Source organism: Macrobrachium nipponense, chromosome 42, assembly GCF_015104395.2.
Source record: "Macrobrachium nipponense isolate FS-2020 chromosome 42, ASM1510439v2, whole genome shotgun sequence".
Classification (NCBI taxonomy): domain Eukaryota; kingdom Metazoa; phylum Arthropoda; class Malacostraca; order Decapoda; family Palaemonidae; genus Macrobrachium; species Macrobrachium nipponense.
In genome coordinates this window covers 54018128-54042563 of record NC_061103.1, presented here as the reverse complement: position 1 = coordinate 54042563, position 24436 = coordinate 54018128, and the positions used below count along the sequence as shown (strand labels likewise).

Genomic DNA, 24436 nt, shown 5'->3' with positions numbered 1-24436 from the left:
ATTTTATCATAAATTACACCATCCATAACATTACCTAATAAAGGTATTTGGCAAATCCTCCCATCCATATCAACTGATGTTCAGGTACGCAGAACGTTTGGATTTTGAATCAAAGATTATCAAATTAAATTACGGTGTCTCTATTGATACACACATCAGAAACTCAATGGAGTCTTACTGTATATATAAATATATAATTTTATTTGCACATTAAAACATTTGTGTTTTGAGTTTTTTTTTTATGATTTACATAGGTTGCGATATATGGAACTCAATTCATCAGTATGAAAACTTCTATCACGACTATGTAGATCAAAGCCTTTATAATTGGTGGTATACTAATAGTAGCTGGACCAACGCTTATCAACAATACAGTGAGGTTTCGTATTATGGGCATATGTCCCCGAATGGTACCATGTATAATTCAAGGTGCCAAGAGTTTATCTGCGCAGCGAAAGACACCATCATCTTCACTCAAAAGATTCACCAAGATTGTAAGTAGATGAGAAATTATTTTTCCATAACTTCAAATTAACCAAATTTACTCTAGTAAAACTCATGTAATATATTATTATGGAATTAAATAAAAAAAAGAAGAAGATGATTCAAAATTTGCTACCAAGAAGGATAAATGCTTCTTTTTACTTCAATATTTGTTTGTGTTATACAAATATAGAGATGTGAATAAAGTGAGGTATATCAAATTCCTTCTTGTTTTTGAAATTAGGAAAGTTCACTAAATCAAATTTTATTTGAGCTCGGAAGAGTTTATATCGATTTCTGTGTGTAACAATAGCCATGAGTCAGTGATTTGTAAAAAAGATTCACTGTTGAACTAGTCCAGATCCAATTCTCGTGGATGAAAAGTTGCCATTCTTATCAAATATTAATAAGATTGTAAAAAAAGAAAGTAGATACATGAAGTAAACCAGTCTGAAAGTTATAATGTTAAGTGAAAATATTGTAGCCAGTGATCTTTACCACATTATTTAAAAAAAAAATATTTTTATTCTACCTAGGTTGTAAATATAACACGACATGGTACCATCATGCTCAACCACTTTATAAAGAAGACTGCATTGGTTACGTCTGCTGGAATGGAACTTGGTTGCAAACTAACCACACTGAATTAAGTTGTAAGTTTATAAGTGCTAAAGTAAAATAAACGATAGGAAGAGAGAGAGAGAGAGAGAGAGAGAGAGAGAGAGAGAGAGAGAGACCTTAACTTACAGACCTTACATCTTGTTCGGGTTTCCCCAGGTTCCTCAGTGTGAGGCTAATGCATCTTCCGGTATATTTTGCATCTTCCAATCTTGGATGGTCTGGGATGCACAGACACACACACACACACACACACAGAGAGAGAGAGAGAGAGAGAGAGAGAGAGAGAGAGAGAGAGAGAGAGAGAGAGGACTAATTTTTCACAAGCAAGCTTCCCAATAATGTTTTAAATAAATACATGAAGAAAGCATACATTGAAAGGTTAAGAGTTTTTATATTTTCTTGAAATTTATATATTTTCCTGCTTTAAATCTTTATATAATTATAATGCGTTTTGATTTTCATAATTATGATGAATTTTGATTTATCAAGAAAGTTACTTTTGATTACAGATCTCTGTAATGCTTAAATAACCAATATAAAGCCTTTCATTTTAAATTATACTTTACACTTTAAAGTATTTCACATTTCTATGCATTTTTTCTATAAAATATAGAAATCACTTCGAATGAAGATATTAAGCACTTGATAGCCACATACTTTTGCTCCCCCTTTCTTTTTCTAACCTTGATTTACTATACAGTGACTTTCATCACATGTTTAGTTGACCCCAAGTATGATTACCCTACACATCACAACAAAGCAATATGGAATATTTTATCACTTGATAGTTCATCTCTAATAATAAGTTGGTAAAGGAGTTGAACTTATTCACGGTCAAATCAAATTTGTGGCGACGAGGTAAAAGGTGATAATAGCGATATTGGTATTTTTAATACTGAAAAGGATAGTAACGGCCCTAGACTCCCGGACCCTTTGAGCAATCATTTTCAGGAAGGATACAGCGTTCAGCGGTCACCCGATGTTCCGGAGATGGAGGTGGATCATTTGCATGTATGGAAGGAAAAGCTCAGTGATGATGAGGCTTAAAGTAAATGACTGTTAAGGTGTCAGTTCATAAGAATGATGAGCCCACAGATGTAATGATCTTCTGGAAGGTTTCTGATATGGAAATATATAAGAATATAGTACTTGGCAATGAGGATGGATATGAAGAGCGAATCTTGGATGCATATACCGAAAGCCAGAGGGTTATAAATGTGGAGAGGGTTGTCATGATGAAGCCTAAAAGAAATGACAACGTACCTTAGAAGAAGTGATAATTCTTTCCTTTTCTCCATGGCTTTACTAATTGCGACGTTAAATGTCAATGGCTTAAACGATGTAAATAAACAGATTAAGGTGGCATCACTCATGGTGCAGTATAAGATAAACTTTTTATTGATACAAGAACATAATGTGAGAGACTTACGAGTCTTAAACTATTTAAGTAATTGTTGTAATATTATATTAAACTCGACGGTTTGTTTAAAAGGAGGTACTATGTTTTTTTATTTTTAGAAAGACCGACATAGTGGTTCTGTTAACAGACAGTGATTGTAACGTACGAATACTGGGTACTAGAGTAAGATTTAATGGTTGTATTATTCCGATTGTAAATGTATATACCACTGCAGGTTCAGGGGGGACTAGCGAGAGAGGAGATTTTTGGGAATGATTTCACCTTTTTTTATGAGACACAACCTTCAATTGTGTGACATGTATCAGGAACTGTAGTAATGACGATAGATATTTAGTGTCCAAAGCTCTTTGTACTCTGATTCATAATAAGCATTAAAGGATGATTATAAATTTATCATAAATTACACCATCCTTAACATTACCTAACAAAGGTATTTGGCAAATCCTCCCATCCATATCAACTGATGTTCAGGTATGCAGCACGTTTATCAAATTAAATGACGGTGTCTCTATTGATACACACATCAGAAACTCAATGGAGTCTTACTGTATATGTTAATGCACTATTCTTCTATTGCTTAACGTGAATGATGGAGAAACACAATTTTGATACGCACATATAGTTCTTTATTAGATCCATGACGTTAACATCGATATGGTTATATTGTTAGGCGTTTATACACATAGACTTGACGTATGTAGCGTAACTTGAAGTGATGTGATGTGGTTCAATTACTATGGATAAATGAAAAAGAAATAAACGTATGAATAATATGCTAATTCATACAAAATTATTAAGTTAAATAACTAAGACTGATAGAAACAATATGCAAAGCTTAATTAAGTAAATTATGCATGTATAACGGCTAATTACAAAAAGCTAATACACAAAGTCAATATAATTAGGGCTCATATAAAGGCATACATTATATACCATGTAGGCTTACAAATGGGAAAAGATGAATCCACTATTCTAAAACAGTATAATAGGCGTTTACTTACAATTGTGTTCCTATAACAAACGGTCCAAATATTCCTCAGTAAATACCAACTTTCGTTATATTCGTTATATCCGTTCTGTATGAAATCTCTTTTTAAACTGATAAGTTTCCTCATTTGTTTACAGGAAGACACTATCGATTACCAAAAAGTTCACGTGACTGAGAACTATGCATAGATTAGCTAAAACAACCCAACACCAAGTAAACAATTATTATGGCCGAGCGTAAACTCGAACCAGCAAACTACAACACAGCAAACCTTAACATTAACCATCGCGATAACTAGACAACACGAACATTATTTACAGTTAATCGTTGGGCATCAACATTACTCGACCTCTAAATCATATGATTTCCAAAAAAAATATAGGATGCACAACTAATATTTCATTTCCTACTACAATACGTGAATAGAACATGAATAAAACAAGCTTAAAGAACGAACATTAAAACGATAAACACAAAATAAAAATGAGTTTGACAAACAGATATGAACTAAAAATATCAATGTCATATAGTGTGTCTGGATAATATCTTTAACATTTGATCTTCTTTTGGAAGTAAGAGTACGAGCTTGCTCACTGGTCTGTGCAGTTCAAAAGATTGGGTTCGAAGTTTGACGCTTCTCGCAACACCTCTGGAGTCTGGTAGTACCTCTGTTACATGTGCTAGTGGCCAGTGAAGTCTTGGCGTGTTCTCGTCTTTCAGGAGCAGGATGTCACCTTCCCGTGTATTTCGTTGTTGTTTGTTCCATTTGGGGCGTTGCTGCAGGCTGACTATGTACTCCCTTTTCCATCTGCTCCAGAACAAGTCCGACAAATATTGTACTCTACTCCACCTTTTTCTCGAGTACACATATTCTGGTTGTGAAAGTCTCGGTATTAACCTCTTGGGTGACTTCATGTGGAGGATCTGACTCGGACTTAGTGGTTCCATGTCGTCAGGATCATCAGAACAGGTCGTGATCGGTTTTGAGTTCACAATATATTCTACCTCACAGAGAAGCGTGCGGAATGATTCGTCATCGAGGCGAGTCCCGTGGTCGTAGAATAGCGCAGATAGAACTTTCCGAATGGTACGGATCTGGCACTCCCATACGCTGCCCATGTGCGATGCCATAGGTGGGTTGAGTTTCCAGTCGATATTCATGTACAGTAGTTTGTTTTGGATTTTGTTTTGGTTCAGATCTGACCAAGCCTTGTTCAGCTCATTCCGTGTTCCGATGAAGTTGGTCCCGTTGTCGCATCGGATTTCTTGTACCGTACCTCTGCGGGCTATGAAGTGCTGCAAGCAGTGAATAAAGGAATCTGTTTCGAGACTGTTAGCAGCTTCCAGATGAATGGAGCGACTGACAAGACAGGTGAATATGATGCCGTAACATTTGAGCTCCTTGCGGCCCTCTTTTATAATGAACGGCCCGAAGAAGTCTACGCCTGTGAATATAAATGGTGGAGCTGGCTCGAGATGATCTTGAGGTAAGTCAAACATGTTTTGCTCTTGGCATGGCTTTCTTATTGTTCTGCACGTTATGCATTTGTGGAGTTGACGGCGGACAGCAGAGTTGATTGAAACAATCCAAAAGCGTTCTCTAATTGCTGCAATGGTGTGATTTCTACCAGCATGGCCGAGTTTCTCATGAGCATCTCGTACGATTAGAGTTGTGACGTGCGAATGTTGTGGCAGTAGCATTGGATGTTTCACGTCAGAGTCCATTGCGGCTTTCGAGAGGCGTCCTCCCACTCGCAGAGTTCCGTCGATGAGCACTGGGTTGAGACGGAATATCGTACTTGTTTTTGGTAGTGAGTGTTCTCTCTTGTCTTCTTTCGTGGTTGTTTTCTTGAGATTCTCGACCTCGTTCGCAAAGGTGATCTTTTGTATAAAGCAAACGATTGCCTTTTCAGCCTTTTGCATGATCTGTGTGGTCCTTAAATTTATAGTTTGTTCTATGTTTCGTAAGAAAGCCAAAAATGCTATGAATACTGCTACTGCTCTCTTCAGTCTCTCCCACCTGGAGAAATGGGGTGTTAAAGACATAAATAAAGGGTGAGCCTTCTTCTGATGTAGCAGTAGTAGCTAAAGACATAAAGTCTTCTTCTATAACCTGCGGTTCGCTGATGGGGTGCATCTTTGCAGGGCATTCTGAAGCCGGCATATTCAAGAAATCCGGACCTTCCAGCCAATGAGTCATGTCTGACAATATCACAGAACCTACTCCACGTGATGCAAATTCTGCTGGGTTCAAATCAGTGCTAACGTACTTCCACTGGTTAGCGTTGCGGAAGTCTCTTATTTGACGGACTCTGTTGGCCACAAACACTGGAAAACGCTTTCTCTCAGCTCTGATGTAATAAAGGACTGTTGTTGAATCTGTGTAATAGCAGATTTCGTTGAGATGGAGATCAAGCTCAAGGGTCATTTTCTGCCCTAAATTTACAGCTACAGCGGCCGCTGTGAGTTCAAGCCGTGGGATAGATGTTGCTTTCAATGGAGCAACCCTTGCTTTTCCGATGAGAAATGAAGTTTTCGAACATCCACCCTCGTTTGAGGTTAGGTATGCAACAGCGCCTTACCCAGATGTACTGGCATCTGAGAAAACGTGCATCTGAAACGCCGTATCTTTTGCTTGTTGTGGTAACTTTAGACATCTCGGGATTGTTATCATCTGAAGGTTCAGGGCTTCGCTAATCCATTGTTTGAAATGTCGCTGGTGATCATCAGGCACTTCGTCATCCCAGGTGAGAGTGGTTTCTTTGCAGAGGTCTTACAGTATTTGCTTTGCCGGCAGCACAAATGGAGTAGTGAAACCAAAGGGGTCATAGATGGATGATACTATGGAGAGAATGCCTCTTCTTGTCAGCGGTTTGTCTGGCAACAACACTGAGAAGCCAAATGTGTCGGTTTCGATGACCAAAAGTATTCCGAGGGCGTGCTCGGTAGGCAGGGGGTCATAATTGATGTCTCTTGTCTTTAACTCTTTGGATCGATCGTCTGCTGGGATGGTGTTTAGGACAGAGACGTCATTACTAGTATATTTACACAGTTTGAATCCACAGCCCCCGCAGGTGGCAGTCAGTTCAGCAATCAGAAAACTGGCTTCAGTGGCGTTCGGTACAGACTTTAGACAGTCATCAACATAGAAGTTCCGCTTAATTGTATGGGCGACTTCTGAACTTAAGTTGTTTCCTTCATCTGCGATGCGTCTAAGTGCATAGTTGGCGATACTTGGTGAGCTCACTGCGCCGAACAGGTGTACCTTCATCCAGTACTCTTCGAGTTCCTTTGATATGTCACCGTTTGGCCACCAGAGGAATCTGAAATGGTTGTATTGGTGTTTGGGTACTTTCACTTGGTAGAACATAGACTCCACGTCACAAGTGAAGGCTACCTGGTGTTCTCTGAATCTGGTTAGAACACCTATCAGAGAATTGGTGAGATCAGGCCCTTGCAGCAACTGATCATTTAAGGATATTCCATTGAATTTAGCACTACAGTCAAACACCACTCTAATTTTATCCGGTTTTCTTTGATTGTACACTCCATGATGTGGCAGGTACCACACATGTCCAGATTTGGCTGTGAGCAGGGAGTCTGGGATACATTCAGCATGGTCATTCTGGAGTATTTTGTCAATGAAGTTGACGTAGTCAGAGTGGTACTTGGGATCCTTTTGCATTTTCTTCTTTTGATAGAGTGCTCGTTTGATTGCAAGGATCTTATTATTTGGCACCATTAAGTTCTGATTCCTGAAAGAGAGATGGGATCTCAAAGTGACCGTCTTTGAACACGACATTGCTTTCAGCCTTCTTCATGAATGTAGTATCCTCTGGAGACAATCCTTTCTCTCCAGGATACCTTGCTACCCGGCTATCAATAAAGTCACTTTCCAGAATATTCAGTATTCTGTTTGGGGAGAGAATTTCAGTGACATGCTCAATGTCCTCGGTCACATTGCGATTACTGTTTACTTGATGTGTAGACGTTACGCTGTTGTCTTCTACCGGGGAGCTGACTGTCCATCCGTGATGATACTGCAGAGCGAATGGGCCTTTGCCGTCTGTTGATATGATTTTCAGAGGCTCCATTGCTAGTGGGCAATTACTGCCAATCAGTAGACCGATGTCTATTTCTGGCATTACTTCAGGAATCGATTTTGCCACGTCGTGAAGATATGGCCAGTGTCGTAACAGTTCTGGACGTGGTATTTGATCATGGCTCACTGGAATTTCTTGTCTGGAATACGTTTTTGGAAGCAGTATACCATTTTGGCCGTTTATATCACTGACGACGAGATCCTGGACAAGGTAGCTTTTGACTATGCTCTCCCCATGCATAGTTTTCAGACGCAGATTTGTTTGAACACCAGAAGCTTGCAAGTCATCTTTCAGTTCTTCTGATAGGAAGCACCCTGTGCTTCCTGGGTCATAGAGGGCGTAGGTGAGAACTTCTCGGTTGGTTCCCCTCTGTTTTATACGAACAGGTAGTATTGCTTGAAGAACCATTGAGGAACCATGAGAAATAACGTTGCTGGTAGCTGTATCTGGAGGTTTTTGACTGGATTCCTCTGTACGGTTTTGAGAATACGAAGATCTGTCAGAGTAGTCTGACCTCCAAGGTAGCTTGAAGCCATCTATATGCATGGCTGTAGGATGACCTTTGCCACATTTGTGACATTTTCGCTTGTTCGTGCACCCCTTCGATGTATGATTCAGACCGTAGCAACTATAATAAACTTACTTTTCTCTTCGAGAGATTTCTGCCTGAAATCTGCACAGTTATCCAGATCATGATTTTTGCCGCAGTAAAAACAGGAGGGTGACCCAAAACCACGAGTTCTACTTTGGCTTCATGATTAAACTTGCATAGCAAATGCAGACTCTGTTGGTTTTGCCCTTTTTTTGATGGTTTACTAGAATTCAGTTCTCTATGCATTGCTTCTTTGCCGAACCACTGGGTCATTGACACACTCTGCAGCGTTAATAACAAAACTGGACAATGTCACCAAAGCACTAAGACCCTGGTTCTCGAGGAGTCTGCGGTTTGTGGCTTTTTCGCGCCATTTATTCTGGAGATAACTTGGCAATTTCTGGACCACCACCTGCAGGTTCGGTGCATGATCGAGAACAGCTAGGTGAGTAAGTGTTTGCATGGCGCTGAAGCATTTTAGCAAGTAATGCGAATATCTTTTCAGACATTTCCCTTCGTCTGGTTTTATTGGCTTCCACTCGTTTAGTTGTTTCAAGTATGCCAGGGATACTTTATAAGGATCACCATACTCTTGTTGTAGCAACTGTCTTGCCTGACTATAGCCTTGGTCTGCCTGCATGTATATACAGCTGCTGATGAGGTCCTTAGGTTTGCCGTCGGTATGCTGTAGAAGGTAGTAAAGTCTGTCACTGCTACTGGCTGTTCTAGAGGAGATCCTGGTGTCAAACGCCAGTATGAAGTCACTGTATTCCAGAAGATCACCGGTAAACTTGGGAACTTCCCGGTGCAGGCAAAGCTAGATCTGTGGCGATACCACTAATCTGCTGCTGTAATGGTGTTATACTAGGTGAATTAAGGCAGTGGATAGGGTGCACCAAAGTTTACTGTTCACAGGTGTATTTACAGGCGGATACGTATACTGTACTTGATTTGGAAACATTGATGACGTGGCATTCGAAGCGTTGACCGGAGGTGCACGAGTGTTGATAACAGTCTCTGAAGAATTTCTGGGAACAAATTCTTGTGTAGTTCTGGGATTTAGACTGGGTAAGCTGGCACTATTTTCCTGGGTGACAGGAAGTATAACCTGGTTAGCCATATTGCCACCATTTGCCGTGTTAGCACCTTCACTCACACAAATTCCAGGGGCAGCTACACTAGGTCCAGCGACCATAACATTCTCGTCCTGATGGTTGGCTCGTTGCACAATAATGCTGGTATGTGTCTCATTGTCCTTGTTACCAACATTGTCATCGCCAATGTCATTTTCTGTTTCTGCAAAAACACGTGCTTTTGCTCGAATCTTGGCTATTTCGATATCCAATAGAATCTCTTCTGTCTTTGCCTCCTGTTCCTTTTTCTTTGTCACAAGTTCTTTTTCAGCAAGCAACTCGGCGAGGCGTGCTTTGGCTCGCACCTTTTCGGACATAGCCGATTTGCCAGAAGGAAGGGAAGAAGGCCGTTGGGAAGAACGTTTTGAACCAGATCGGCTTAAAAGACTCTTCAGGTCTTCTTCAAGTCGTTTTTCGTTTATGGCTATCCATTCACCAGTATGGTTTCGGAATTGCAGAATGCTAATTTCCTTGGTCTCATATCTGGACAATTCCTGGTCTTGCTCCAATTCGTCTGAAATGTTATCCATGACACAATTGAAGTTTTTTTTGTACTTATCGAAAGCTTCGTTATATTCCTCTAGACACATTTTCACCAAGTGCAGGTTGTCAGGATTTGACAAGAGGCCTGTGAGTTCATTGCGTTTTTTCGTTACGTTGGCAAGTGATGATCTCGATTTATTTTTCAATGTTCGAATATCAACTGTCGTACCCGAGTTTTCAACGGGAGCACTATTCTGGACAGTCTCATCCGACTCCTCCATCTTGTCTGTATTTGATTATAACAGGCAGTAATTCCACTTCTTAAGGCTCAGGTATAAGAGTTATAATAGAATTTCAGCGAGAGTCGTTGATGGTAGTTTAACAATTTAATTGAACGATGTTAATGCACTATTCTTCTATTGCTTAACGTGAATGATAGAGAAATACAATTTTGATACGCACATATAGTTCTTTATTAGACCCATGCCATTAACATCGATATGGTTATATTGTTAGGCGTTTATACACATAGACTTGACGTATGTAGCGTAACTTGAAGTGATGTGATGTGGTTCAATTACTATGGATAAATGAAAAAGAAATAAACTTATGAATAATATGCTAATTCATACAAAATTATTAAGTTAAATAACTAAGACTGATAGAAACAATATGCAAAGCTTAATTAAGTAAATTATGCATGTATAACGGCTAATTACAAAAAGCTAATACACAAAGTCAATATAATTAGGGCTCATATAAAGGCATACATTATATACCATGTAGGCTTACAAATGGGAAAAGATGAATCCACTATTCTAAAACAGTATAATAGGCGTTTACTTACAATTGTGTTCCTATAACAAACGGTCCAAATATTCCTCAGTAAATACCAACTTTCGTTATATTCGTTATATCCGTTCTGTATGAAATCTCTTTTTAAACTGATAAGTTTCCTCATTTGTTTACAGGAAGACACTATCGATTACCAAAAAGTTCACGTGACTGAGAACTATGCATAGATTAGCTAAAACAACCCAACACCAAGTAAACAATTATTATGGCCGAGCGTAAACTCGAACCAGCAAACTACAACACAGCAAACCTTAACATTAACCATCGCGATAACTAGACAACACGAACATTATTTACAGTTAATCGTTGGGCATCAACAGTATATATATAATTTTATTTGCACATTAAAACATTTGTGTTTTGAGTTTTTTTTTTATGATTTACATAGGTTGCGATATATGGAACTCAATTCATCAGTATGAAAACTTCTATCACGACGATGTAGACGAAAGCCTTTATAATTGGTGGTATACTAATAGTAGCTGGACTAACGCTTATCAACATTACAGTGAGGTTTCATATTATGGGCTTATGCCCCCAAATGTTACCATGTATAATTCAAGGTGCCAAGAGTTTATCTGCGTAGCGAAAGACACCATCATCTTCACTCAAAAGATTCACCAAGATTGTAAGTAGATGAGAAATTATTTTTCCGTAACTTTAAATTAACCAAATTTACTCTATTAAAACTCATGTAATATATTAATATGGAATTGAATAAAAAAAAAATGATTCAAAATTTGCTACCAAGAAGGATAAATGCTTCTTATTACTTCAATATTTGTTCTGTTATACAAATATAGAGATTTGAATAAAGTGAGGTATATCAAATTCTTTCTTGTTTTTGGAATTAGGAAAGATTTAATGCGGCTGAAGTTCACTACATCATATTTTATTTGAGCTCGGAAGAGTTTATATCGATTTTTGTGTGTAACAATAGCCATGAGTCAGTGATTTGTAAAATAGATTCACCGTTGAACTAGTCCAGATCCAATTCTCGTGGATGAAAAGTTGACATTCTTATCAAATATTAATAAGATTGTAAAAAAAGAAAGTAGATAAATGAAGTAAACCAGTCTGAATGTTATAATGTTAAGTGAAAATATTGTAGCCAGCGATCTTTACCGCATTTATTAAAATATATTTTATTCTATCAGGTTGTAAATATAACACGACATGGTACCATCATGCTCAACCACTTTATAAAGAAGACTGCATTGGTTACGTCTGCTGGAATGGAACTTGGTTGCAAACTAACCACACTGAATTAAGTTGTAAGTTTATAAGTGCTAAAATAAAATAAACGATAGGAAGAGAGAGAGAGACAGGGTGAAAGAGAGAGAGAGAGAGAGAGAGAGAGAGAGAGAGAGAGAGACCTTACCTTACAGACCTTACATCTTGTTCGGGTTTTCCCAGGTCCCTCAGTGTGAGGCTAGTGCATCTTCCGGTATATTTTGCATCTTCCAATCTTAGTTGGTCTGGGATGCACAGAGAGAGAGAGAGAGAGAGAGAGAGAGAGAGAGAAGAGAGAGAGAGAGAGAGAGAGGACTAATTTTTCACAAGCAAGCTTCCCAATAATTTTTTAAATAAATACATGAAGAAAGCATACATTGAAAGCTTAAGAGTTTTTATATTTTCTTGAAATTTATATATTTTCCTGCTTTAAATCTTTATATAATTATAATGCGTTTTGATTTTCATAATTATGATGAATTTTGATTTATCAAGACAGTTACTTTTGATTACAGATCTTTGTAATGCTTAAATAACCAATATAAAGCCTTTCATTTTAAATTATACTTTACACTTTAAAGTATTTCACATTTCTATGCATTTTTTCTATAAAATATAGAAATCACTTCAAATGAAGATATTAAGCACTTGATAGCCACATACTTTTGCTCCCCCTTTCTTTTTCTAACCTTGATTTACTATACAGTGCCTTTCATCACATGTTTAGTTGACCCCAAGTATGATTACCCTACACATCACAACAAAGCAATATAGAATATTTTATCACTCTTGATAGTTCATCTCTAATAATAAGTTGGTAAACAAACGTTGGTTACCTACCTACTAAATTGTAACTCATTTAGGAGGAGAGAGCATAAGAAGGGGTTGGATTATTTTATCAATGTATTTATGCAGCTTATTTTGTTATAAATAAATGGGGAAAAATTGATAATTATCTTTTGCATAAAGTTTGATGTTAAAATGTGATGGTTGTTATTTGAAAGTATATTTAATGTTTGCAGTATTTGGGAACGTTATCTGGGGAAGAATATAGTGTTGCCGATGAACACCGTTAGATTTTAGAATTTACACCCATCTCGATATAGCAATGATACTATGGATCCTTTGCACTATTAATTGAAGAATTACAAACACACACACACACACATATATATGTATTTAAATCTACCGTAGAAAAGTACGTGAAATAGAGACTTTGAATAACTACTGTTGTATTATATTCTACATTTTCTAGTTCACACTGAACATAATAGGTGTCAGTCCTTTATACATAGAAACAGAAAGAGGGCGGGTGATTACAATTTGTCAATCTGGGCGGCATATTCTTTAAGCAAAAGAGATAAGGAAAGAGGAACAAGATATAATCCAAGATTGATATCTAAATATCAATTGTCGTGGTTTCAAGAAAGATGGAGTCAACAGATTCCTTTTTCGGTGATCTTTGGCCCTACATATTATCAAGGAATTATTGCACTTAATATAGTATGGCCTGTCTTAAGCCAATGATCCTTTAATGACATTATTTGTTAATCCTGTTGATACGGCATATTTGTACAGAGAATCTTATTTTTATTTCTTTAAAAGTTTGTCCAATATAAATCTTATTACGTTCTTTTCAAGGAATACTGTATATATTAGGGCTGTTGCCTTGTATAATAAGGCGCCCTATGAGGTAATGTTAGACTTGCGATAATCTTACGCTAAGTCGGATGGTTATGCACTTCCATACTCATTGGAGTGTCTTGGGGTTTGCTGATAACTTACGAAGTGGTTATCTTCTTTTTGATGTGAGGTTCTAGTAGAAAACACGAAGCATAAAAATACATATATTCTTCTGAGATTACATGATGAATATCAGACAGGGTTGTACAGGTCTGCCAATGACGATGGCTTGATCGCTTCTGCCAATGATGATGGCTAATTCCACTCTGTTCTCACTACCATCTCGGTTACAAGTCATAAAGGAAGCAGACAGTAGCTCGAACATATGAACATACATACAAATGAGACACATTAGAAATCATGTAGGCCGTTTGAATTATAGGTCACGGTAGTTGTCTCAAGCAGGAAGCTTGGACTAATGTTTCAAAACAAATGAATGACCACAGGTGACGGCATGTCAACTTAGCCTACTTTATTGTATACGTCATCTTAGCGTCTCTGGTCTGATCACATTCCTGCAAGCAATCTGGTTGACCTCTTTAGTTTTAGTTTTTTATATATATGGAATAACATTCCATATTTTTATTATGTAATCACTTACATAAAAGCTCGGTCAGCTGCAAAACCAACCACTGAACATTACTCAAGCTTGACTTGCATTTGACTTATAGGAGTGTGATACAGACACTATGTGAATATATATAGATAAATAGAAAATACTTATAAGTAAAAAAAAATTCATGGTGTACACAAATACAGATTCAAGTAATAAGATATAAGACACAATATGCATATGATGATATTCGTAAATAATAGTGATCACGTAATATATACTGATACAGTTTTTCACTTCATATCATTAAGATACATATGCTACAGAAAATACTAATGTACTTTAACATGATAAAAATCATATTTTAACTGAAAAAAATTCATATATGAATTGATAAAAATTATTAATGTTTATGCTGAATGATTCGTTGATTTTTATGCTAACTGTTATATATCTGCAGTTATTGGTAAGATAAAAGGTAACAGATTGATTATAGGCTACCTGATTTATTTATACATATGCATATGGATTCATATAATTATGATCAATATATGTGCACTTTATACAACTGATTCACATAAATGACTAATCTAATAAGTGATTAATCTAGGTGCACTTTAAACAGATTCCTAGTGCGTACACGCAAAGATATATTTCGACTTTGTTATTTGTGATCATTTATATATAGGATACATGATACTTTATATATAGGATACATGACCGAGGTTATACTACTACACATTTAACTAGCGTTCGAACAACTTTTCGTCCATTACACAGTTCCAGACAACCACCTATAGCCAAATGAAATGGCCAATTCCAAATGGTTAAAACAAGGGGAAAATTGCCTGGCAGGGTCCAATGTTCTATTTTGCGCTCATACTTGTTCTCTGCATCCTAAGCCACACGAATACGTACGCGATGAATAAAATCATCCCCAACACGAGTCCTTCGCCAGCAGCGTAGAGTTGAATATCCTTCTGGTCGTAATTGTCGGAAGTATGTCCCTTTTGTAGTCGATTTCCGACAGCCGTCGGAGCATTCCGCATTAAAACGAGATTAACGACGGGATACGGGTGTCGGTCGAAGAAGTCCACGAGATAAGCTTGTTCACTTATGATGGTGCTTATTCCTATCACATTGTAGGCGGTTGTTACTTGACTGCCGTCGTCCGCAGCGACGAACGATTTTTTGAAGTTGCGATGTGAAACTCTCGTACTGCAGGATACTGTAACCAGGTTCCATTAATCAGCTTGCAAGTGAAATTATACTTGTCACAAGGGTAAAGTAAATTCAGACAACATCAAATACGGGAGGGAGAAAGCCATTAATGAACCAGACTTAACCCACATGAATTCGCTGATATGTTATGGAATTCAAAAGAGTCAGCTGTACAAACTTTTTTATCCATGGCATTATAACAATAAGTGAACCTATCCAGGTCTCTGATGACTGTAAAAATATCCATAATTATAAAAAATAAACAGATATCAATACGAATCCCAAAGAAAATTCGATATTACTGGTTGTAAGTTACTAGACAAAGAAGTGGAAAACGGAGCTATTTGTAAGATTGCCAGGCAACATAAGAGTCAAAGAGAATATTAATCATGATTCTGTATTTCTCTATGCTAACTGAAATTAAGCTGTGATACAATCCGATCCTATGTGCCCCTAACAAAAGTTTCATATTCAATTTTCTCGCCCGCATCCTATGAGGTTAATTTATAGGCAGGAGATGCTGTGAAAGAACCCACTATGTAACTAATTTCTATATAAACTTAGGGTTTTTCAAGAAAATGTGACATTTTCCCAGGAATGTGATTTACTTGAATTGTAATAGACTAATGTTGCAAGTAAATATTTCATATCCATGATTTGATACTTCTAAATGTCCGTTTACCAATGTCATTGGCTGAATTATTGACTCTAATTGTCTATGAGATTCAGAAAAAATTAGTTCATTTTGATGTTATAGAAATTCTGTTTGCTTATTTTGTTCATTAATTTTAAAACAATTGCAATTCCTTAACTAAAGTTGCATTGCACATACGGATAGACACTTGCACCTAACGTCTGCCTTGCCCATAAGAAGTTCGGGCTAAGCATTCCTCTCTCCAGCCAACCTGCTTTGCAAGCGGTTTATTGAGGTTAAAAGGAACAATGCTGATCCGGCAAACGCGCCATGCACCTACAGAACTGATGACGTCGTCACCTGGCAGGAGATTGCTCTCAGCCAGTTAAGAGTTACGATTCTTTCTGTAATAAATACGACTTTAGTATAAATTGGGTATTTTTTTGTTTTAATACTCCACCCACACGAGAAGAATGTCTGAAAAAAAACAGTACCAAAATTGAACAATATATTAGTTTCATGTTGGAAATCTGCATGATTGTAAATAAATGTAATTATGTTAAATTAGATATTCCTTATTCAAACTAATGAAAAAAGGTCTCCATACAAATTCTATATATATTATTTGCCCTGTAAGATCCATATAGGATTATTCCATAGATATACATTTTCACTTCTAGACTTCCTGACTTTAAAATCTATTTTATTTTATTTTATTTTATTTATTTATTTATTTTATTTTATTTTAATTTCTTTTTTTCATAGACTACGAATATAAATCACCGGGACAGACAATATGTCAGTAGGTTTTGATATGTGTTTGAACTTTTAGCTTATTTGTCATTACTAAAGCGTTAAGTTAGGGTTCAAATCTTTACGCATATATATTTGGATATTTAATTAATCTATGGTTACGTTTCGCTTATTGATTTTATCGTGATTCCTTTTTTATTATAATTTGTAACCCTTCCGACTTCTTTCTGAGTGTATTATACTGACTCCACTTGTATCCATATTTATTTTATTTTTTATACTTATTTATTTATATATTTTTTTATATATATTTGATAAATTAATGGTTGGCTTGAATATGTGGAAAAGTGTTCTAGCGGCGTACCGTATAAGGCTACTTGCGGTATCAATTCTATAGATACAAGATATGAATGATAAAGGTATTTAAAACCGCGAGAACCGCTATAATCCAGTTCGGATCCAATATCACGAGTTGTAACTCGTAAGACATTGACACTTTCCTATTTATCCGTTCTACCAAACCGATTGACTCAGGGTGATAAAATATAGTATTAGTTTTCTTAATGGAAAGGAATTCACACAACGAGTTAAGGAGATTATTATTGATTTACACCACCCTAGTCACAGATTATTATGTGTTGAATTCCATGTTTACTGATTTAGCACTCATAAATATTCCTAGCGCACTCAATTGCGGTGTTTGTTTTTAGTGCTATTAATTCTATATAACGTGTCAAGGGAACTATTAACACTAAGAAGTGTTTATTTCCTCTGTCAGACTCGTAACTCTGTTAATGATTCTACGTGTATTCTTTCAAGGATTGATTTGGCACAGGATAGGCCCCTAAACTGACAGGTGTCTTAGTGTATCCCTTGTTTTCATGACACGTGTTACGATTAGTTATGTGCTTTTTATATCTGTAAGCATTGTAGGCCAGTAAAACAGTGATTTGGCTTTCTGTGACATAATAGAGAACCCTGGATGACGGAATGCAACCAGTTTAGGACGATTGGTATGAAAGAGATTACTACTACTACCTGGTCGTTAGTCACCTGCTGTGTTCTTCGGGTTTTCCTCGTCACGGACCTACATATAATATTACATTTGATTACATAATTCTGATACACATACTTTAAATATACTTTTGCTTTAAGGTTTCCGTTTGAAGTGTTTATTGTTTTACTTAGCTGCTGACCCTGTTTCCGTTCGAAGTGTTTATTGTTTTACTTAGCTCCTGACCTTGTTTCCGTTCGAAGTGTTTATCGTTTTGCTTAGCTGCTGACCTTGTTACCTTTCGAAGTGTTTATTGTTTTGCTTATTGCTGTTGACTCTTGCTTTGTTCAGTTTTTAACAGTTCGGCGCTCCAACCCAGATATTCAATGCTCGCGATCTCTTGGGTTAATGAATTTTCTTGTTTAGATATGGTTTTAACAATAGGCACGGATGTTTCTATATCTTTTAGTCCAATTAATGATTCTTTGCAGTATGGTGCGGGATGATGCGTCAGCTATGATATTTGCTTTCCCAGGTAGATATAGTAACTTGGCTCCAAAACCTGAATGATCATATGTCACCGAGTTCCTTTGTGACTGTGATTAAAGCCTTTGAAAAACTCGGTAAGTGACTCATGGTCAGTAAGGATTTTAACAGGATAGCCATATATTAACGATACCTAGCCCTTCCTTGCCTATTACTGCATATTTACTTTCAGAGGGCTTTAGTTTACGTGAATAAAAAGCTATAGGAAAGAACTGTTTATCATATTGCTGAAGTAGTACCCCTCTTACCCCTTGGTCTGAGGCGTCTGTTGCTATAAAAAAAAGGTTCCCTATTTAAATCAGGGATTTTTAAGTTAGGTGAGCTGCATTATTCCGCTTTTAAGATGTCGAACGCCTGTTGATGTATTTTAGACCATAATAAATCTACGCCCTTCTTCGTAAGATCTGTTAAAGGAGCTGTCATGATTGAAGATCGTAAGATCTGTTAAAGGAGCTGTCATGATTGAAGAGTTACATATTTACATACGATTGTAATGCCCACTACAGCGCAAAAGTGCTGTATCCCTCTTACGTTAATAAGTACCGGAAAGTTATGAATAGCCGACACCTTACCATGGACTACTTTAAGACCTTGACCAGACACATAAAACCTAGATAAACATGTTCGGTTTTTAGAAACTCCCACTTAGATATTTTACTCTGAGATTGTTTTTCTGAGTCTCTATAGCACTAGCTCTAGTTTATGTGAATGTACTTCTAAGGTATTAGAAAAGATTACAAGACCAACCAATAGGCATGTTGGGTATCCCCTAAAAGTCTCCAAACACTATATTGTAATGAATCCTATTACTAACATTTTTCAACTTCGTCATTTATCTCTATTTTGAAATTTCATTGGGAGTCTATACGAAGGTACGTATATAGCTTTATGTTTGTCCTTAGACCGTATTTTGTTTTCAATGACATCCGTTTTTCCCCAGAGATCACTCGCTAGTGGAGAAACTTCCTGGTATTCAGATAAAAGATAAAAAAATTCTGCTGAATCACCTCTGCTTGAATGACTTTACGGATATTACTTTAGATAGAGTAAAAGAGAGATTCATCTACGACTGGTTGGGCGTGATTAAAAATTAGCAACAATAAAAAAAAATGCGATATTTATATGTATAGGTTTTGTGGATTACTAGATTAACTTGTTGCTGCAAGTCAACCGTGTCTAGGGCTTTGTCCGCGGAAATTGTTATATTTCAGAGTGTCGGGAAGGATTAAAATTTCAGATCCCAGCAAAGTCTTTTTACACGCACTAAGACATTCGAGGGTGCATGCGTCTCTAGATTTTGCGTGCAAACTGCGACTGTGGTTGTGGGAGAATTCTGTTGGGTTATTTGAACAATGTTACGATTTATGAGACAAAAGATTAGTTCTTCTATATAAGTTATTTGATTAACTGTCTCTTTTTGTTCAAAACGGATTTTAATATGTTTGAAGGTTTATAGAATTTTCCTTTGATATACACGCCTTATTTGGCAGGACGTAAGATAATGTTTTTTTTTTTCTTATAACTATAGAGGTATCTGTAAGTGCTCGCTTATCCGGACTTCTCATTAGGGAAGTTCGAACAACAGACGGTGATACCGTAAATACAGGATATTACGTGGACTAAAGGCATAAAAACAAGATATTCTAATCCACCACTACTTATAATAACTTATGTATTAAAATTACGAGAACCTGCTCTGATTACTTGATACGGTCGTGATTCATAGGAAAATTCCTTTTTAATTTTCCCAGCATCGCTCTCCCTCTCCGCTGAAGTTGCTTATGTGGAATGTGCTATGCTTTGAACACTTCGGCAGATTTGATTGACCCTGACCGCTTGACTAGATGACACAGTAACCAAGTTTGCTTAAGCACGATTTGTTTGTTTCTGAAAGGGCTACTGTTTACCTATTTCTTTTTGTAATAATTAGGATTCTTCTCTTTATTACCATCGGCAATTATTGTATGTTTTTAGCATTATGTTGCTGCTAGTTACGTATAAAGCAACGAACGTATGAATGACGAACTATAAAGAATTGAGCGATTACTATTAAAATAAGTTATCTCTACTGCGTTATCGTGTACTTGCTGTGGTTTACTTCATTCTTTGCTAAAATTTGAAATAGTGAGGGATCCTGGTCAGCGCATTTAGCCTAATGAAAGTTTTTTACAGACATGTTATTCCTTGCAATCCAGCCGTATTTTTAAAGTTAAGTTGAGTCATTGAGGTTCGATATTTTATGCGTATAACTCAAAAAACTCAAGGCTAACACTGCGACTGGGAGCTTGCACAGGAGTCTTTATTGTCCTGACCCGAAATAGTGTTACCTCTAATTTATCTAGATTTGTACGGGTGTTCCACTTGTTTTTGTGTGTTTTCTAATCACTACGGTGCCTAACGACCCTATCCATGCATCTGTATAAATACAGACGTCCACTGCGTAAACGCATATTCACTGTTTAATATGATTTGTTACGTAAAGGATTGATAATCACCCAAAATGATAAAATTAACACAGTATATGATTATGATATTTTTAGGAGAACTTCTGGAAACAGAAACTCAAAGATAAAAAGTCGCAGTTTGGCTTGAGTTTCCCCCGTGCACATTGTTTGGATGTTGGATGATTCGATTCCTTGAAGATCCGATGCTGAAGACGTGTTCAGTTTGTTTCTTGAAGTTATGCACTGTTGAAGACGCTCACTAACGAAAATACTAAGTTGCTTGAAGAATCTGTTGCTTTCGTCGTCGTTGACTTCTGATATGATACATTATTCGTTATTCTTCGGAAGACGTTGAAGAGTTCTTTTTGTTTTCTGAAGTCGCTCACTAAACGATGATACTAAGTTGCTTGAAGAATCTCTTTCTTTCGTCATCGTTGACTTCTGATATGATACATTATTCATTATTCTTCAGAAGACGTTGAAGAGTTCTTGTTGTTTTCTGAAGTCACTCCCTAAACGAGGATACTAAGTTGCTTGAAGAATCTGTTGCTTTCGTCGTCGTTGACTTCTGATATGATACATTATTCATTATTCTGGTTTTTCTTCGGAAGACGTTGTAGAGTTCTTGTAGTAGTCTGCCACCAATATTAGGGCTGTTGCCTTGTATAATGAGGCGCCCTATGAGGTAATGTTAGACTTGCGATAATCTTACACTAAGTCGGTTGGTTATGCACTTCCATACTCATTGGAGTGTCTTGGGGTTTGCTGATAACTTACGAAGTGGTTATCTTCTTTCTGATGTGAGGTTCTAGTAGAAAACACGAAGTATAAAAATACATATATTCTTCTGAGATTACATGATGAATATCAGACAGGGTTGTACAGGTCTGCCAATGACGATGGCTTGATCGCTTCTGCCAATGATGATGGCTAATTCCACTCTGTTCTCACTAACATCTCGGTTACAAGTCATAAAGGAAGCAGACAGTAGCTCGAACATATGGACATACAAACAAATGAGACACATTAGAAATCATGTAGGCCGTTTGAATTATAGGTCACAGTAGTTGTCTCAAGCAGGAAGCTTGGACTAATGTTTCAAAACAAATGAATGACCACAGGTGATGGCATGTCAACTTAGCCTACTTTATTGTATACGTCATCTTAGCGTCTCTGGTCTGATCACATTCCTGCAAACAATCTGGTTGACCTCTTTAGTTTTAGTTTTTTATATATATGGAATGACATTCCATATTTTTATTATGTAATCACTTACATATACAGTATTGTTAGAATTAGGTGGGGTATTCTTAATTAGTTTATTTAATATCAATAATTTTTAAAATGGGTGTAGCAGGTAATGAAAATAGAATGAAATGGTATACAGCGAATATTCTTACATTTTTGTTAATACTCATTAGATTGTAATACATGATTTTTACTATATTTTTACAAAGTTGCAAAAAATATGGAGGGTGATATAATGAATCTCCAATTTTATCAATAATTTTAAATTCATCTTCTAAAAATTCCGGACTACATATTCTAAGAGCTCTGAAATATATATTGGAAAATGTTGACATCTTAATTTGCTTAGCATGGTTAGAGTAAAAAGAGTGTCTCTAAAACTTCGTAGCAAAGCGGATGTGTCTTGAGCTGCTCCCGCTTTCCGGTGTTTTTCCCTTGCCTTTGGCTAGACTATAGAAGATGAATGGAAGAGACAATTTAAATACTTTTGTTACTTTGGGCAAACTTAAAAGACAGGATTCGATTGGATTACATTTTTCTGTGCACCCGAAAAATGACCTTGCCTGTGAAGTAATTTTTTTGTATCTAGGTGTGAAAGAAGAAGACATTTCCGGTTTTCAGCTAATGCTCAACAATAGAGTGATTATAAAATTCGCTGATCATATGCAATTTGAAGTGGTAGTGAAGGAATATGAGGAAAAATCTATGGATATTGGTGAATATGAGACTGTAAGAGTTATTAATTTTCTGCAAGATATGCACCGTTTGATATGGATGATGATTTGGTCATGGGTGTCTTAAGTAGTTACGTAAAGTAGTTACAACACATCAGATTTCCCCACGGAAGAGCAAAAGGAGTGTTGAACGGTATCCGAACAGCAAGGATCGAGGTAAGAGAAAGTATTCCTTCGTTGGTTAATATATGTGGACATACAGTAATTTATTTATCAAGGCCAACTTAAAACTTGCTATAAATACGGAAGGCCGACACATCTAGCTGTTAATTGTACAAAGGAAAGCGAATCCAGGTGAAATGTTTTTAACATGGCCTTTTTTCCAAATCTTCTTAAAATAAATGATGATCCAGATGCATCAGAAATGTCGGATGAAGGTGGAAATAAGACCGATGTTACTTCGAAAGCGCTGAATGGTTGTCTTGACGAAGATTCAAAGAAAGATCAGGGAATTTCACACTTTGAGAAATAGTACACCTGAAAATAATCAGCGGGAGTTGATCTTATTCACAGTCAAATCAAGCCTAAATACTGGTGTGCAGGAAATTGGTGGCGATGAGGTAAAAGGTGATGATAGCGATATTGGTATTTTTAATACTGAAAAGTATAGTAAGTGCCCTAGACTCCAGGACCCTTTGAGCAATCATTTTCGGGAAGGTTATAGTGTGCAGGGGTCACCCGATGTTCCGGAGATGGAGGTGGATCATTTGCATGTACGTAAGGAACAGCTCAGTGATGATGAGGCTTAAAGGAAATGACTGTTACGGTGTCACTTCATAAGAATGATGAGCCCACAGATGTAATGATCTTCTGGAAAGATTCTGATATGGAATTATGTAAGAATATAGTACTTGGCAATGAGGATTGATATGAAGAGCGAATCTTGGATGCCAAGATGAAACTTACGACTTACGAGAGAAGTCTTATCACAAGCAAAGGTGAAAGAAACGAAAATACAAAGAAATGACAACGTACCTTAGAAGAAGTTATGATTTTTTTCCTTTTCTCCATGGCTTTACTAATTGCGACGTTAATTGTCAATGGCTTAAACGATGTAAATAAACAGATTTAGGTAGCGTCACTTATGGTGCAGTATAAGATAAACTTTTTATTGATACAAGAACCTAATAGGAGAGACTTACGAGTCTTAAACTCTTTAAGTAATTGTTGTAATATTATGTTGAACTCGACGGTTTGTTTAAAAGGAGGGACTATGTTTAGTATTTCTCGAAAGAAGGATATAGTGGTTTTGTTAATAGACAGCGATTGTAACGTACGGATAATGGGTATTAGGGTAAGATTTAATGGTTGTATTAACCCGATTCTAAATCTATATGCCGCTACAGGTTTATGGAGGTCTAGAGTGAGAGGAGTTTTTTGGGAATGATCTCACCTTTTTTCTGAGACGCAACCTTCAATTGTGTGACATGTCTCAGGAACTGTAGTAATGATGATAGATATTTTGTGTCCAAAGCTCTTTGTACTCTGGTTCATGATTAGCGTTAAAGGATAATTATAAATTCATCACAAATTACACCATCCATAACATTACCTAACAAAGGTATTTGGCAAATCCTCCCATCCATATCAACTGATGTTCAGGTATGCAGCACGTCTGGATTTTGAATCAAAGTTTATCAAATTAAATGACGGTGTCTCTATTGATACACACATCAGAAACTCAATGGAGTCTTACTGTATAATATAATTTTATC

General features: G+C 36.8%; 1 long non-coding RNA gene across 1 annotated transcript; it reads left to right on the top strand.

Annotated features, from left to right (window-relative positions):
- The first annotated feature begins 354 nt into the window (after positions 1–354).
- Positions 355–11279, top strand: LOC135213466 (uncharacterized). The gene is made up of 3 exons (XR_010314140.1): positions 355–494; positions 1020–1136; positions 11067–11279. It is a non-coding gene; the product is annotated as an uncharacterized LOC135213466 (long non-coding RNA).
- The last annotated feature ends 13157 nt before the right edge of the window (positions 11280–24436 follow it).